Here is an 18,925-nt window from a genome sequence, read left to right on the forward strand (position 1 = left end):
TTTTTTTTTTTTGCTAGGGGCTTTACGTCGCACCGACACAGATAGGTCTTATGGCGACGATGGGATAGGAAAGGCCTAGGAGTTGGAAGGAAGCGGCCGTGGCCTTAATTAAGGTACAGCCCCAGCATTTGCCTGGTGTGAAAATGGGAAACCACGGAAAACCATTTTCAGGGCTGCCGATAGTGGGATTCGAACCTACTATCTCCCGGATGCAAGCTCACAGCCGCGCGCCTCTACGCGCACGGCCAACTCGCCCGGTGCTGGAGTACCATAGACGTAGGCTGAGGGCATTCATTCATTGGTGGATCCATTCATTCATCAATTCACCAAGTCATTCATCCAGTAATAAGGACTCTCCCCCAAGTTGGTGGTTACCCGTGCCTGGGAGAGACGTTTAAATTCAGATCAGTCATGTATTCATTCATGCACTCATTCATCTTTCATCCATCCTCACTGGAGTGTTCTCACCTTATCTGCAAGAGATCCGTGGGCGTAGGCCTAGAGCATTCAATTGATCCAATGACTCATTTAACTCTACATTCTCCCTCCTCAGTTAGTCGCTATCCGTGACTGGGAGAGAGGAGTGTATATCCATTCGTCGTGCATGAGAAGCTCACCCAGGCAAGTAGTTATCCATTCATTCATTCATTCATTCATTCGAATAATGTTATTGGCTTTACGTCACACTAACTCATACATACATACATACATTTATTGAACATAACAGGCGACTTCGCCCCTATACATGTTCACATGCAATAATAATAATAATAATAATAATAATAATAATAATAATAATAATAATAATAATAATAATAATAATAATAATAATAATAATAATAATAATAATAATAATAACGATAAAATGAATAATAAATAATAATAATAAAATGGATAATAATAATAATAATAATAATAATAATAATAATAATAAGGATAATAATAATAAGAATAATTAGCAGTCATTAGCTGAAGCAGTTCACTCACTCAGTGTTCATCCAGTGTCCTTATTATGCTCTGTACTTGCGTCGCATTCTTGTTACTGACCTACACCTGATCAATAATCAAACAACAACACTCAGCATTTCAGCACTTGCATTCCAGCTAACTTTAAAACAAACAGACCATGCAATCCTGTCCTCTTACCCAACTCCACCTAACTAAGTACTCAGTCCCTATATTCCCTAATCCATTAGAATTTTAACATACTATCCCCTTCCCTTATACAGATAACTATTCCACCCCCCTATTCCCCTGCCCACCCTCTAACTCACTCTCCTTCATTTTACTCTCGCAGGCCTTTTTTGTCACACAAAAATACCTGTTCAATTCACCCCCTTTTTCCCATTGTTTAATAATCCATCTCAGTATTGCGTTCTCATCCCCTCTCCCCAATATTTCCCGATGCTCGGCACTCAATAATCCATGTCTTAACCCCCTCGTTACCTCACAGTCTCTTAGCAAGTGAAACTCATCATTCACATCTCCACAAAGTACACACCTTGTCTTATCCCTCCCCTGTAACCAGCCTGTATTCCTTGGCAAACCTAAAAGCCACCACATCATCCCATATCGTTTTGACCTATCGACGTATCTAATATTCAACCCTGCTATCTCCTCTATTTTCGTCAAAACAGTCAGCGAATTTCTTAGTCTGCTTTCCCCCAATAATTTCTGCCTATGGATATCTCTAATTCTCCTTTCCAGTATATTCATCCCTCTCACTTCTGTCTTTGACCAAACCTCCCCCCACAGGTGTCCTAATCCTATCCTCTCCAAATATCCCTTTATTTTTTCTAACCATCCACCCTTATACATGCTCTTAAATTGCTGTACATATGCTGCCTGTAATACTCTCCCACCTTCCTGTCTTTTTAAATTCATCCAGTATCTAACTATTCTTTTCACACCCTCTGATTCCAAATCCTCCCCACACATTAATTCCGCCCCTACATTTGCTGTACACCTCGGTAAGCCCATCACTAACTTAGCAAAACTACTAACAATCCTTCTTAGTTCCTCTCTTTTCTCATCCAGCCCCCAAACTTCTGCTCCGTATAATACCCTCCCAACGATTACCGACCTGAACACGAGTCTCAGTGTTTTATAACTGATCCCCGGGTACTTGAGTAGCAAATTTCTGACTGAGGCTAAGGCTGCCAATCCTCTATATTTCACTCTTTTGATCTGGTCACTCCAAGTTCCTTTATCATTAAAAATAACTCCTAGATATTCCAACTTCCTTACCTGTTCCAATCTTTCTCCCTGAATTACCCAATTCCCTTCTATCTTTCTTCTTTTGTCCACCTGTACTACCAATATTTTAGACTTATTTCCATTAATTTTCAATCCCCATTTCCTCGCAAATAGCATCACTGACTCTAAGGCCCTATTCATCGCCCCTGAAGTTAGCGTCATCAATAACACATCATCCGCAAATATCAGTCCTGGTACTTCCAAACCATTAATTACTGGTACAGCCCAATTTTCTGCCCCAAACCCCTCTAAAATATCGTTGATAAATAAAATAAACAGTATTGGCGATAACTTGCATCCTTGTTTTAAACCCACCTTGGACTCTAATGGTCCACTCATTCTCCCTTCTCCCAATTTTACACAAAACCTGACGTCCCTATATATTCCTTCCACTGCCCTCAACATCTTCTCCGAAATCCCTAACCTACCTAATTTCTCTAGTAGGGCCTCTCTATTCACCTTGTCAAAAGCTTTCTCAAAATCTATTGCTGCTACATAAACCGTACTTCTAGCCATATTCTTATACTTTTCTAAAATAGTCTTTACTATCATTATATTATCTACTGTTCTTTTCTTTTTCCTAAATCCCCCTTGGTAATCTGTCAAAATTTCATTTTCTTCCGCCCACCCGCTTATTCTGTTCGCTAGCACCCCAGTATATATTTTACTCAAAGAATCCAACAGAGATATACCTCTATAACTGTTCACATTGTTCCTACTACCCTTCCCCTTGTATATAGGGCATATAATTCCTGTTTCCCATTCCTTAGGGTAATTTCCTCCCTCAAATATCCTATTGAATAGTTTAACCATGCCCTCTATCATTATCTCATTTTTACTAATTTCCTTCCAAAACTTGTTATTTATACCATTACACCCCCCGGCCGACTTCGCTCTGGCTCTGCTTATCACTCTCCGGATTTCCTCTCTTGTGATTTCTTTATCCAGGTCATAAATTGCCACTCCCCTATTCCTCCAAATTACTTCTTCTCCCGAACCTCTCCATCTATCACCCCCCTTTTTTCCTAGTAATTCATCAAAGTGCCTGACCCATTGCACTTCCTCAATACTCGTTCTCTCTATATTCCTTCCACCCTTAATAATTCTATTAATCTTATCCCAAACTCTCTCAAAATTGTTTGTCTTGCAGTCATTATTTATGGCTTCCATTTGCTCCTCTAACCACGTCTTTTTTGTCTCAGAGATTTTCTTTTTATACTCCTTCCTCAATCTACAGAAAAACTCCCTTTCTTGGCTCCCACCTTTCCTTCTATATTCTCCTAACGCGTCCATCACCTTCCTCCGCAATCCTTCACACTCCCTATTAAACCATTCTTCTCCCTCTTTCTTATTTCCTTTTCTAGCTTTCACCTTCTGCGCTATCATCTTTATTGGATGTAGCAACAATTCCAAGGCTTTATCAGTATTATTCTCTTCTAACGCCCCTTCCCACCCATATTTCAGAAGATGTAGCTCCTCCTTTACTACCCTATTCCAATCCCGGCCCACCTTCTCTGTCCATTTATACTTATTATAACCACTCCCTCGTTTATCATTTGTCTCATCTTCCTTCATTGTACACTTCTCTTCCTCCCTTTTCAGCATAAACCTCACCGGGAAATGGTGTGATTCAATCCAATCTCCTATTTCCATACTTACAACTTCCTCAATCATCCCTTCCGAACTTAAAACCATATCTATCACACTACCCCCCTTCTCCGTAACATATGTCAATTTCCCCGTCCTGTCACCCTCTATCCACCCATTCAGAATATACAAATTTCCCACAGCACACATCTCTAGGAGCTTCTCTCCATAACCATTTGTAATTTTGTCCTCACTCCTTCTACCTTCCAACAAACACATTCCATCCTCCCTACTATAAACTGGGCTCTGTTCTCCTATTCTCGCGTTCCAATCCCCAAATAACAACATATCCTCCTCACCTGGATACATTCCCCTTATCCTACCAATATCCACCAATAACGCTTCAAAAAAATATTTATTTGCATATGCTGCATTACTAGGGTGGCAGTAAACAAAAGCTAGATTTATTTTCTTCCTCCTTCCCTCACTCCCTCCCAAATTCAATCTCAGCCATATGGTTTCCATCATATCGGTCTCTATATCCTCTACTCTTTCACTAATTTCTTCCCTAATTAGAACTATCATCCCTCCTGGTGCTCGTCCCTTATTCCTCTCTTTTCTTCTATATTTATATTTTATCTCAAACCCCTTCCATGAAATCTCCCTCCCTGTTTCCAACCACGTCTCCAAGAGTGCCACAACATCAAAACTTTCAATTACTTCCCGAACTTTCTTGTTTCCTAATTTGTTCCTTAGTCCCTCAATATTCACACATCCTATCTTCCAATATAGTTATAACTTTCCCTCCCTCCCTTCTAGGTCTCCCCCTCTATTCTTACTTCTAGTATTTATCGACCTCTCTTCCTCTGTATCCTCCATCCCTTTACGTACTTTTCCCCATATGTCTTTTAAGCTCTTACTTCTGACTTTACTCCTAATTTTTTTACCTTCTTGTCGATCTGTCTCCTCTTGACCTTTCTTGTTCACTACACCACTGCACCCTGCTCTCACCCCTTCTTGCTGCTCACCCCCACTCACCCCCTCACTATTTTGGACTTCTGAATCCACCTTCCTTTGTCCTTTCTTGCTCACTGCACCTCTACACTCTACTCTCCCAGTTTCTTGCTGCTCACTCTCACCGTCCACTTCACTATCTTGATCTTCTGTCTCCCGGCTGCACTGCCCATTCTCTTCCGAGATGCTCTGCTCTCCTGCCACGTCCCTCCTCCTCTTCTTTTCTTCTTTCTTCTTCCCATCTTGCCTTGTCCTCTCACCACCCTCAACCCTCTCGTTTTCGTCCATTTCCTTTAGCTTCGTCACTGAATGAACTCTAACCCATCGCCCGTTTGTCACCTCCAACCTCAGACCTCTTATTCGGGCCTTTAGCCCCTGGTTCCTCGCTCTCCATAGGTGCCTATTCAAGATCTTCATATTTTCACTTCCTTCTCTTCCCATGTCTCCTTTCACCCCTATTTTCAGCCCTTGTAAATTCTTGCTGTTACCTAACACAGTTTCTGCCATTAAGGTTGAGAACAATTTAACCCTAATTGGCCTCCGACCTTTGATTTTACCAACTCTCTCTACATCATCTATGTCTATCTCACTAAAGTTTATCTTCATTGCATCACGTATAACTTCCACCACCTTATATATCAGCTCAATCTTGCTCTCTCTCGCCCCTTCCTCAACTCCATATATAAATATGGCTTTTTTCAATCTCTCCTGCCTGTACCCCTCCACTTCTATCTTCATCTTCCTCACCTCCTCTTTCAGATGTTTCACTTCCCCTCTCAATAACTCGATTTCTTTCTCGTTATTGACCACTCTCCTGCTCGATTCCTCTGTCTTCGTTTCAAGCCATTTCTTCATGTTCCCTATCTCCTTTCTCTGCTCCTCCATCATGTCCTTTATTTCCTGCACCTTATCCCATTGACACTTTTCCTGCATAACTTCACTTACAACCACCCTGAGTGCGGCCAAATCCTCCGTACTATATTTTCCACTGGTATTTGGGCCTGGGTTTACTTCCACCCCCCCAATAACCAGTAGCACTGCTATCACTGTCACCACCAGCACCGCTTCACTCATTTTCAATCCGTCCGTACTTATCACCAATCCACTCCTGGTCTCCTTCTTCTGCCTTGCCTGCCATTTCCCAATAGCGGCCCGGTACTGTTCAATGCCGACCATGTTTACAGCACGCACTTCACTACGCAACCTCTCTCCTCGACCGCTCGAGCTAGACTGTACGTCACACTAACTACTTTTACGGTTTTCGGAGACGCAGAGGTGCCAGAATTTAGTCCCTCAGGAGTTATTTTACTTGCCAGTAAATCTACCGACACGAGGCTGACGTATCTGAGCACCTTCAAATACCACCGGACTGAGCCAGAATCAAACCTGCCAAGTGGGAGTCAGAAGGCCAGCGCCTCAACCGTCTGAGCCACTCAACCCGGCAAATTAATTCGCACAGTCACTCAGTTAATTCACAATGTCTATTATAAGCTAAGGAGAAATCTCTACGGACACGTAAAAAAATAAATACTCGTACTAACAAATAATAAGGGTAAGATACATGTTTTCATAGACTATAAAATATTGTTTATGTCTAGAGCAAAATTACATATTTAAAAAACTAAAATTTAGAGATTAGGTGTAAATAGTAATTAGGTGAAAGTTTAATTTTTAAGGTAGTAGTAAATAAATTTAAATGTATAAAGAAAAGTATTCATGTATCAAAATGATATGAATTGTAACAAATGATCACACTCTTCTCAGCGCTATGCGATCCGGAACTATGGGATGGGAGTGTTCTATTCTATTGTCGCCGAAAACCCGATCGTGTTAGTGTGCCGTTCAACAACTAGAAACGAAAACCTGGACGGATATTTCATTTTAGGTCACATCACTGGGCATATATTTAGTGTTTGTCTACAGAATATTCTCACAATTACTGTCAATAAGATCTAAATCAACGATTTTACGTTCGTTGACTACATTACAGTATAAATGATTTTAAAAAACATGCACTTAAAAACTAGAATATTTTTACAACCTGCTTTACTGTACGTCGCACCTTATGGCGACGATGGTATAGAAAAGGGTTAGGAGTTAAAGGGAAGTGGCCGTGGTATTATTAAGGTAGAGGCGCAGCATTTACCTAGCGTGAAAATGGGAAACCACGGAAAACCCATCCCACTGTCTCCCGAATGCAAACTCACAGCTACTCGACCCTAACATTACGGTCAACTTGCTCGATAAAACTATAAAATAGAAATATTTACACTTAAGTACTGCATCTACAGACGAAACAATTTATAGCGACATCGCTTTTAACGTCGTATTGGATAAAACGGCGAAAGCTAATGGTCCCATCTGAATTCCATATAAAGACAGTATTTAAAAATCGCTTATTATGACATATCGTATAAGACGACATATTTTGATCACATTTTCGGAGAAATGTATCGGCTATTACGTCCAATGTTGGTTTTTTGTTACGTATTTGGGGTTTGCTGACAACAATGTACCGCTTAGTACTACAGATTTTAATTCAGTCTATCTGTTAAACAGTCAAGGCAAACATCGCTGTGAAAGAAAAGAAAAAGGAAAAATGCTGAAGAAATGACAAGGAAATGGGAAACGAACGTCAGCATCACGAAGGAATAGTGTGTATCATAGAACGATTTCTACAGTTTTGAAGGCCGGACAGAAAACAAGTTCTTTTCGAGAAGAATCTTTCAAAATCAAGCGGGTCATATCATCCGAACACAAAGATATTGCTTAAACTTAACTTAGATAGTTTAAGCAGCAGCGAAACGAATAATTTTCCGATCAATGGACCTGTTCTTCAAGCGAACGCCAATGAAATTTCTCACAGTCTCACTCTACAAATACAGTGTTTTGAAGTTTTAACTGTATTCTTGTAATTATCCATGTAAGTGTGCAGCCTAAAACTAACAGATATGACATTTTAACAACAACAACAACAACAACCGGTTTGTGCGACTATCGGCTATAACGACCTTGCTTGGCGGTCTCTTCGGGGTCGCTATAAACTATTTTACCGATTTTACGGTTTTTAAATAAACTAGTGTTCATCCAATTACAGAAAATATATCGAAAATACTTCCAGAAGCTCCAATAGGAACAGTACTCGCTTCGGCCGTACACATACTAAAAAAACCAATAGGAACAAATTCACGATGCAACAAGCCATTAAGGCTCAGTCTTCCAGGTAGCTGTATATACTGGAGTGCCAATTGGTCAGTACGACGGCATCCTCAGCCAAATGGCTTGGCATCGTAACATACAGCACTTCAGTTGGACTCACGAGGCTGATTGAACTTCAGTCTATATATATTACCTCAAAAGATAGAGAACAGTGGTCAAGGATGTGAGGACACTTCTGTTTATCTCTGTTTATCTTTCGGCTAGACTGGGCACTTCCGTGTCTCTTCCAGCGCCTTGGAGCACATTGAGATCAACCGCACAACAGGTCCGTGTGGTGTAATGCATATGTAAACTCGTCACGGCGCAGCATTCAGTTCCGCTGAAGAGCCACTACATTCATTCAGCGTCGCTCGCAGTTCTCACAGGCACGCTAATGTGCATACACTAATGAAAGTAATAAAAGTGGTTCTTCTATATCCCACAGCATATAAATTTTACAGAGAGTCCACTTAAATCCAACAAGTCAGAAGATTAGCTATTAACAATCAATGCAAAGCGACTATAATGATTAAATTTGTTGAGATGCACTTCCTAAATTTTTCAGTAGAAAAATATTAATTGGCTGAGTGAGATTATAAAGGTGAATTCCAAAATTATATGTATACACCAACATAAGACTATTAATATACCACATTTATTCATTTTATGAAAGAGGTTAATCATTTTACATTGTTAGGTGGACGTGATGGTAACATGTGAAGAGCTGTGTATTAATACTATTAAAATGACAGTTTTTCTAAACGTATTTTTATTTGTTGCTGCTGTTCTGTAACTTTAAGTCATCTTTGATAGATACATATACTGGTGTCATGAATTATTTTTTAGCATTTTTTGGGAAAATGTGAATATTATGATGTTATGAAATATTAGTGATGGTTGCTTTGGTACTATAAACAAGTAATTCATATTCTTTGTAAGTTTAAATTTTCTTTTACTAGTTTTTGTGTATGAGAGTGAATTGTAGTGAAGTGATAGAATTTTTTAATCTTTAGGATGCCATTAATTGGTTTTCTTGTATGGTTTTTGAATATATTAATTGGTTGTACCCAGAGGAGTGCGACAGGCTTCGACAGCCCGCACAATTCGTATCCTCGCCACTAACTGGGGGCTTAAGTCATTTCATTCCTGACCCGGTCGAATGACTGGAAACAGGCTGTGGATTTACAGTTGGTTGGGCAAACAAATAATTCCTGTGATGGTGTTATACATCTTATGAAATGAATCGTTTCATGTGGTTCTTTTTGTGTTTATTGTGTTGGCCCTAATACAAAGGTGATACAAGTAATTATCATCGAGAGTCCGACTCGTTTGCTGAATGGTCAGCGTACTGGCCTTCGGTTCAGAGGGTGCCGGGTTCAATTCCCGGCCGGGTCGGGGATTTTAACCTTCATTGGTTAATTCCAGTGGCTCGGGGGCTGTTCCCTACATCCCTGCAACTCACACACCACACATAACACTATCCTCCACCACAATAACACGCAGTTACCTACACCCGGCAGATGCCGTCCACCCTCATCGGAGGGTCTGCCTTACAAGGGCTGAAATCGGCTAGAAATAGCCACACAAAATCATCATCAATATATTGATCTTTCAAATTTCCATATAGAAGTTGTAGAATGTACACTATATATTATGTTATTATATAAAAACTGGAGTAGTCACGACAGGCCCAGCAAGTCGGATATAGGCAGAAAGTTGCTTGTAAGAAACTGAAAAACAATAATAATAATAATAATAATAATGTTTTTATTCCGCACTAACTATTTAACGGATTTCGGAAACGCCGAGATGTCCTGCAAGAGATACTTTGGGCGTCGATAAATCTACAGACACAAGGCTAGCGTATTTCAGAACCTGCAAATACCACCGGACTGATTCGGGATCGAACCCACCAGCTTGGATTCGGGCCATCTGAGCCACTAAGCCTGGCAATTATTTCTCTCTAAGATTACATTATATTAGAACTTAACGTAGCTTTTACTACACCGTTTGTTTAGCTGATATAAATATCAGGTGAGCTATTTCATCAGGATTTCATCTTCTGTGGCCATTACAAGGTTCGCTAATTTTCACCAAGTTAGTGTGCAAAATTTGCCACTGACGTGCATCGCTGAAGGAAGATTTGTACGTCATCGAGGTGCTCTCCATCGGCTGTAACAGGAAATTAATGATCGGGTCTGAGCTGATTAGCACCACGCCATTGATTAGCTGCAAGCACACATATTGCAGCAGATAGTGTTCAAGCTGAAAACATCGTCATTGATCGTGCTGTAACACTGTCCTGAGGGCCATTAACTGCACCATACATTTTGTAATCAATTGTATATATAAAGAAAACATTAACTTCCACCGCATTACAGGAGCAAAATTCTGACAGAGGTGATTCTTACTTTATTAAGGTGTAAAAAGAAGATCTGTCAGGTCTGAACAACATAAGTTAAAGGTGGTTTTGATCCCTCAAGGAATCACAGTGTGGTAGAAACACGAATGTCCGCCTAAATTAGGAAAAAAGGCCCCTTTGGCTTCATAAAACCTGTCGGAAAGGAAACTAATCTTCAGGGCTGCCGAGGTTCGAAATGGAGGAGGGATCATCAATTAATTTTCGCGATTCGACACACTTCATCAGCAAGCATGCAAGCTTGTAGATATGACTGATGGTATTTAGATGATAGCCACGGATACTCCAGCTTTACACTGAATACAAATATCTAGGATCTGACTTTATGGTTCAAAATTCCCACATCACTTAGCCGGGATGTGATACGCGACCGTTATTGCAGGAAACCAGTACAGTAAGTCACTCTGTTACCATACCCTGAGTTACGGGAAAGGCAAATCAGGTTTTAAGCGATACTGGCTACTGCACACACGTCAATATAAATGAAACTGAAGTGTTTGTCTCATTGCCTTGTTTCTTCTTTATTAATTCAGTATAGAAAAATGGCCTCTTTTATTTACATGAAATTTCGTATTTATAATTATGTTAGTTCACATTAAAAGAAAGCCTACATATTGTTTTGTAAATTATTACATTATAGGATCTACAGGAACGTCAAGTTACCAGAGTTGACCAAATGCAATTCATTCCACCAAAGGACCAAGAAAACTACAATTGTAGGCTAATGTGAGTCAATGCAGAGTTTCACTTAAGCCCTTTTTACTACATTCAGTGAGGACTTTTTGGAAAGATCAGGAAACACCTGAGGATATTAAACCAAGGAACACATTAGAGAAATAATTATGAATATAAGTTAACTTGGTTAGGATTTAGTACAAAAAAGAAAACGAGTTAAGAAACAAGTGATTTTAGGCTGTTTTCCCGAACTGCATTTAAGCCAAAAATGATTTTCCGAATTTGTATTTTATTTTGATAGAGCTATCCAAGATACACAATTTGAAATCTTTTCGGGACCTTTAGCCCTTCAACTTTCGGCGCACCTTGCCTGCTAAGAAATATTTTCGACATTAAAATATTCCCGCCATATTCACCGGCTCGGTGGCCGAACTTGACTGCTTGTTCTGTTCTCGGTACACTTTGTTCATGGAGTATGCATTGTTCCGCAGTGGGATCCTATATTCTATTAAAGTGGTTTCTTTTTTAGTTTATTAGTTTCGTTATCATTGGATCGTTGGTTTTTCTGTTTTGCACTGAAGTGATTTTCGAACTCAAACCAAATTTCAGCAAAACTCGGGATTAAAGTTTCTACATAAGTAACTAGCAACAGGTCTGATGAAGATGAGTTCAACAGGCACATTAACCCACAAAGAAATATCTAGGTGCCGCTCTGTAAATACGCTATCCTTCAGACAGCGATTATTCAACATAAGACAAAAAGTGTTAGCATGAATAATCAAAACTCATGGCTCAAAATCCCCGAAAGGCCATGGCTTACAAAGCGACCGCTGCTCAGCCCGATGGCCTGCAGATTACAAGGCGTTGTGTAGTCGGAACGATGAATCCCCTCGGCCATAATACTTGGCTTTCTAGACCGGGGCCGCTATGTCACCGTCAGATAGCTGCTCAATTGTAATCACATTGACCGAGTGAACCTCGTAGCATCCCTCGGATCCAGGTAAAAATCCCTGACCTGAAAATGGTTTTCCGTGGTTTCCCCATTTTCACACCAGGCAAATGCTGAGGCTGTACCTTAATTAAGGCCACGGCCGCTTCCTTCCAACTCCGAGGCCTCTCCTATCCCATCGTCGCAATAAGACCTATCTGTGTCGGCGCGACGTAAAGCCCCTAGCAAAAAAAAAAAAATCCCTGACATATCTGAAAATGGAACGCGGAACCTCCAGGTAAGGGAAAGGCAAGCTACCCCCTACACTGCAGGGCCAGCTTGCCATGAATAATATCTGGTAACTGGAATGATTTAAGGGAGAATTTTTAAGCCCTGTGCGTAGAATGGCCAACCTTCCGGCATTTGCCGGACATGTCCTCCTTTTTAATGCTTCTCCTCTTTCCGGCAGGCATTTATTATTTGCTATTAAATGTCCGGCTTCTTGCATATTGTGTTCTTAGTTATTCAGTTTCCTATTGTTTTCTCTGTTGCAAAGCATTTTTTTGAACTTCCTGTGTCTCAGTCCATATTCTGAATACCCCTGTCAGAATACGTCATTTATTTGTACATTCGATTATTCGATGCGCATGCTCTCGGATTTCTTCAGTGTTGAAATATTGCAATGGAATAAAAGTTCCAACAATCCATTCATGTTCTCTCTCCCCACCCAGACGGGTATACACCAAAGCAAGTTGTTATGATAATATAAAAAAAGGCCTCTTAAAGTCAAACAGTTTCTTAAATCCGTAACTGAAAATGGCTTTGAAATAGAATGCATTGCATTTATAGAATATGTTTTTTTAAATGAAACGTGCATTCAGTATCTATTAAAGTGGAGTAACCATATGCTGGAAGAATTTCAGTGTTTCCAATGCATGAAACATCGTAGTATGAAAGACATTCAGTTTGAAGATGTTCTTTCTTTTCTCAGGTATTTGAAATCTAAAGGTGTGGAGATAGACGATTCTAAACGTTTTGATAAATTTTGCAATGTTTGCAATTACACTAGGAGTTCCGAAATTGATACATACAACATTAGATAAGCAGTGGTGTGAGTTTTTCAAACGTAGCCCTGACATTGGAACATTTAGTGGGCTTCTCAAAATTTATCAGTTTTATTTCGCTATTCCAGGTTGCAATGCAACCGTTGGAAGATTGTTTTCGATTATTAATACACAGTGACCAGAAGAAAGAAAACGTTTGCTGACCGAGTCACTTAAATGTATTTTAATGGTGAAGTACAATTTCAAAAACATGCCATGTGGAGAATTTTTCAATTACTTATTACAAGAAAACAAGTTATCTTTGCTGTCAAAATTGGGTGCAATCGACAATAATCAGCAAAAAATAGCTACAAATTCAGCGTCTTCATCAACATAATAGTAATAAGTTATGTAATTCTAAACTTCATATTTGAAAGTAAAAATTCCCTTTGTCTTCCATTTTTATGAAAATTTCTTCTTTTATTAATAGTCCGTGAGAATCTACCATCTAGCCGGCATTTCTCCCCCTAATACCGCATCTTCCGAGAAGCAATGGCTTTGAAGGAGCAGCTTAAGGTACAAGTTTCATGCATGGAACAGCCGTAGCCGATCATCAGAAGATTTCGAGAGTTGGGGTGTGGAAGAGCAGCTCTCCACATCTCTAAATGAAACCATCTGAGAAACCTACCTTGTCAACGTAACTTGACCTGCGTGGAGGACACTCAACAGCCTTCACACAGGTGTCTCTAGATCAAAGGCTCCTCTGCTGAAATTGCAGTTCTCAATAGCATCTGCTGAATGTGGGTGTGGTGTGGTCCCGACTACACATCACCTGTACCAGTGGATATATTCTCCAGCCGGTGTACACTGGAAGATTTGACGGCTGACACTGTAGCAATTGATATTACACGCCACTGGAAAAGACGTGTTTGTTTCCATCATGCCACCAATTTTAATGTTCTTTTTTTTTTTTTTTGCTAGTGCCGTTACGTCGCACCGACACAGACAGATCTTTTGGCGCCGATGGGACGATGGCCTAGGAGTTGGAAGGAAGCGACAGTGGCCTATAGCCCCAGCATTTGCCTGGTGTGAAAATGGGAAACCACGGAAAACCAACTTCAGGGATGCCGACAGTGGAATTCGAACCCACTACCTCTAGAATGCAAGCTCACAGCCACGCGCCCCTAACCGCACGGCCAAATCGCCCAGTTTAATGTTCATATTGATTATAAATATTGTTATTTATTTATTATTCATTTATTCTTCCTCAAACGACTGAGGCTGCCAAACCGACAAAGAATTTCATACAATATAAATTTAGTACAGTTTTAAAAAGCAATCATTCTGTTGTTTATGAACAGAAAACAAAGCAGAAGCAGATAATTTACTTTAATTGGTTTAATTAAGTGGATGGAGAAAAGAGATGATGCCTCAAGATCGCTGTATGGTCAGCACTGATGCCTTCGGTTCAGAGGGCCCCGGGTTCGACTCACGGCCGGACCGGGTATTTTAACCGCCTCTGATTAATTCTTCTGGCTCTGGGACTGGGTGTTTGTATGTTTCCCAACACTTTGGTCTTTATATTCAAACAACGCACTACACTACCAACTACCACATAAATACGCAATAGTGATTACAACCCTCCATAGAGGGTTGGCGTCAGGAAGGGCATCCAGCTGTAGAACAGGGCAAAATCCACCTGTGTGACACAGTTCGCACCAGTGACCCCACATATGTGTGGGGAAAGTAGTAGTAGTAGAAGAAGAAGAAGAAGAAGAAGAAGCAGAAGAAGAGTACGTTGGTTAGTAGATTAGGTTGCGATACCATTGACTTGACGAATAATATTCTTCCGACATTCTCAACCACACAAATCTCCTGATTTTCGTTACAATAATGATATTCGGTGAATTTTACCTTTAACTTTCCTTTTCCTTCTAGTGGTTTAATATCGCACTAGCTCATAGAGGTCTTCTATTACGATGGAACAACGCTTGGGCTAGCAAGAAAGTGACAGTCGTTCTACCAGGTGTATGCATAAGATTTTGCCAATTTCCGTGCTGACGAAACTCGTAATTTTCAAGGGAAATACATTTTTTATTTATTCAGAATATTGACCATGGGCTTCTACACAATTCGCCCACACACTGAATACTATGTCAGAAAAACTGCTTTTGCGGCAAACCATTCGTCGAACCATTTTCCAACTTATTCGAAATTGCTGGAGTGTTTCTCTGTGAGCGCGTGCCCCATTGATGCGAAGAGGTGATGTTCAGATTGCGCCAGGTCGGGGCAGTACGGCGGGTGCGGGAGGATGTCCCATCCAAGCGATCTTTCACTGGTTTTGCTCTGTGAGACAGCACATTGTCGTGTAACAAAATCACATAGCCATGACTGCTGGCCCATTCCGATCGTCTTTCGATCAATTCTTATTCTTATTCTTCTTATTCTTGTGTTCCGGCCTTCTAAGGACCACGTTACAATTTCAATTGTTTCTCCTTAGTTGTTCTTTCCTTTTCTTCCAGTATTCTTTCATTGTTTCACTGTGTTTCTTTTTCCTGTCTTCAGTCCACTGTGTGCCTGTTTACTTTTCCTTCCTCCCTTCGAATCCTTCCATTTGTAAGACTTTCTTCCTAAAAATCTTTCTTTCCAATAATTCTTCTTCTCGTATGTTGTTCCTTTCCAGGTCTTAATCTTTTGATGGCGATAGCGTTGTGCACTGCCGGGCTTCGCCTGCAATTGTTCGTCTTCGCACTTTTGTGGTCTACCAGAGCGCGCACTGTCTTTCGCACTGAAATCACCAAGATTAAATTGTCGAAACCATGTCTCACATGTCCTAATCGATTGAGCGTATTCACCATATGTTTCTACCAGCAAACGATGACCTTCCACAGACTTTTCCTTCTGATTAAATAAAAGCAACGCGTGCCGCAAATGTCAGGCACAAACGTCGACATGATCACTGAACAATACAACACAGACGCTAATGTTTGGCGGACTCAACTTGTGTGTTGACGAACAAACTGACGTATATGTCAAATTCATACGCTGCGTACTGTTCGCTGGCGCCATCTATTAGTGAAACCGAAAAATACTTATGCATACATCTGGTAATTACGGTACACTCCAGTATTTGACTGGTAGTTTGTAATGGCGTGTGGCCTCCGAAGAGGCCTGATGGAGGTCATCCGAGTTAACGCCGTACATAGGACCTGCGCGTCTATGAGGATGAGGCTCTACCTAGGATGAATACTAAAGACTGCAGCCACTACCAACCCCCATGCCAGTGGAGTTAATTAATGAAAGTTAAAATCCACGACCCTTCCAGTAATCGGACCCGGACCATGGGGCCGGATATTTGCCTGGTGTGAAAAAGGGAAATCAAGGAAAACTATTTTCAGATCTGCTGATATTTGGGTTAGAACCAATCATCTTCCGAATTCAAACATTCAGCTATGAGACCTGTGAAACGTACCCACATCGCTCTGTGCTGCGATTTGATTCCAAATCTTGGTCGGAGTTCAAAAAAATTAACTAAACTGAGCCACGTGACTAGCCTCGTCAAATGTCCGATTTTTGGATTCTGGTGAGAATCGCAACCAATCCTACTTTATTTCTTACGGATGTACTGGAAGTGGAACACTTCGTGAAAGAGATCGTGGTTCATACTTTGCAACTTCATCCACCTCAATCACTTCGAAAAGCTATCCATAGCCTCTGTGTTCGTTATGCGTACAATCTGCATTCCAATGTTACTGCATGTTACATTCAATACTCGATACAATACTCGTACACAAAGGCTTCCTATCAGAATTCCCATCTTATTAACGGACGCTGTATTGGACTGCGCCTGGATCGAGGAACGCTGGTTCGCTATATTTATTGGCACAATTATCCAAAAGAGGATAGCAGAATATTGCTTCGAGAATTTTCCTATGCGAGAGATGTTCGTCTTTTAAACTTATGTTGCGATGTTACATAATTAGAGTATAAGACCGTTGACTTCTTTAATAACATATAACCTGCATATCCAGACTTGCGTTCATTTTTGTGGCAAGATACGTTTCATTATGTGCTATAGTTTTGACAAGGTTTCCAGCTAAATATCAAAGAGTGTGTTTGAAGTTATGATTTTGCCTGACATTTTACAGGATGAGTAGACATTCCAGTTTCCGCTCGACAATAGATCTAGGACGTTACGCGTATCATAGGAGTATACTGATGAGTAGACATCCTCATTTTACGCTCGACGATAGCTTGAGGAAGGTGTGTGTGTGTGTGTGTGTATAGATGTTATTGTTAGGGTGTGTAGACACTATGTAGGCTTGACGATAGATTTAGGGTGTCGTCTGTATATACTGAAGTCTTAGGTTAGGTGTTTTTGCGAAGTGACTTGAACGATAGTAGTGCCTGCAGTAGCGTATGTAATGAGAAGAGTGTTAGCAAAGTAATATTGAGGCTATGTTTCGGCAGAGCCCTTACCAGCTGGAAGGTGTTTACATAAGATTATGGAACCACTAGTGGCATAAACGTGAGGGTTGTCTAGCATTGGATACTGAGCTAACGGTGATTGATTATTTACTGCTGTTTGTCACGCGCGATTTAGTTCATTGAACTTTAGTACTTTAGGTTATTTCCGGACAATTATTTTTTCGTTCAGACGTCCGATTGCTTCGATAGTGTGCGTGTTGACACTTAGCTTACTTATGTGAGACTTGAGTTACGAATGCGGTTTCGATTCGTCAGCTGGGAATATATTTTATTTTCAATTTTCGTTCTTTCATTTTTATAATAGTTGACTGTCGTCTATCAATAACTTGTAGTTAGCTTATTGGGAAAAACATAAGTAGATGGATCAGTAATGGTAGTCATCAGTTGTAAATTGGAAAGATTTCCGTAGATCGTTTTGGTATTCTTGTAGTTTATTTTATCGTGTGGACTTGTAAGTTCATTGAACTTAACGTATCCGTTTATAACCTGAAAGTTGGTTTTATAAGTATTTTTCAAGTGATTTACCACATTTTCTTTAACTTCGGTGTTTAGCATTTCTTGTAATTGCATGATGGATAAGTGTTTCCTGCATTTCGCAGTTTTATTCCTTCAGAACGACGTAACGTATGATCCTCTCGGATCGAGTTGTTGTTGGTTCCTTCTGAACAGCTGTTTTGGGTCATGCATGTCTCAGCATCGGGATTATTCTATAACTTAAGGGTGTCACGAGATGACAATACATGGTGGAATTTTATTTTAATTACGACTGCTGCTGTTAATTTGTAGTGAACCTATTCAAAGCAACTGATAGTCAATTTGGTTCGATTAAGGGTCCATTCGGTGGGTATTCCCATATCCGACCGGGTATTTGACCTGTGGATAACCTTAATTAAATGTAAATCTTGAATTCTACTTGTTGAAGGTCAGATTTTCCACGGATCATGTGGGTTAATTCTCAGTTAACGTTTGGATTAATGGGTGCCCGATTTTCAGGTTTTATTTTCGTTTTGCTAGTTTTCGCTGTCCACTAATCTGTAATATTTCTACTTTCCTCCGAAGAACGTTCTTCGATGGATGTAACTGATAAAACTTACGCAATGCAATGTGACTGCGTTGAAACGTTAAATGATTAAATTCTTTTCGCTGAATGATTTTATAACATAATTCCTTTTTGCATTTTGATAGTTCAATAAAAGTTAGTGAGCACATATTTTCTCCTCATTTCAAGTAGTTAGGCTCTCTTCTGAACCCCATCGATTGGTTAAGATCGGGACCGAAATATTCCCCGCTACGAACCCAAGATTTAAGATTTCGATA

The sequence above is a fragment of the Anabrus simplex genome, chromosome 3 (assembly GCF_040414725.1).
Source record: "Anabrus simplex isolate iqAnaSimp1 chromosome 3, ASM4041472v1, whole genome shotgun sequence".
Classification (NCBI taxonomy): domain Eukaryota; kingdom Metazoa; phylum Arthropoda; class Insecta; order Orthoptera; family Tettigoniidae; genus Anabrus; species Anabrus simplex.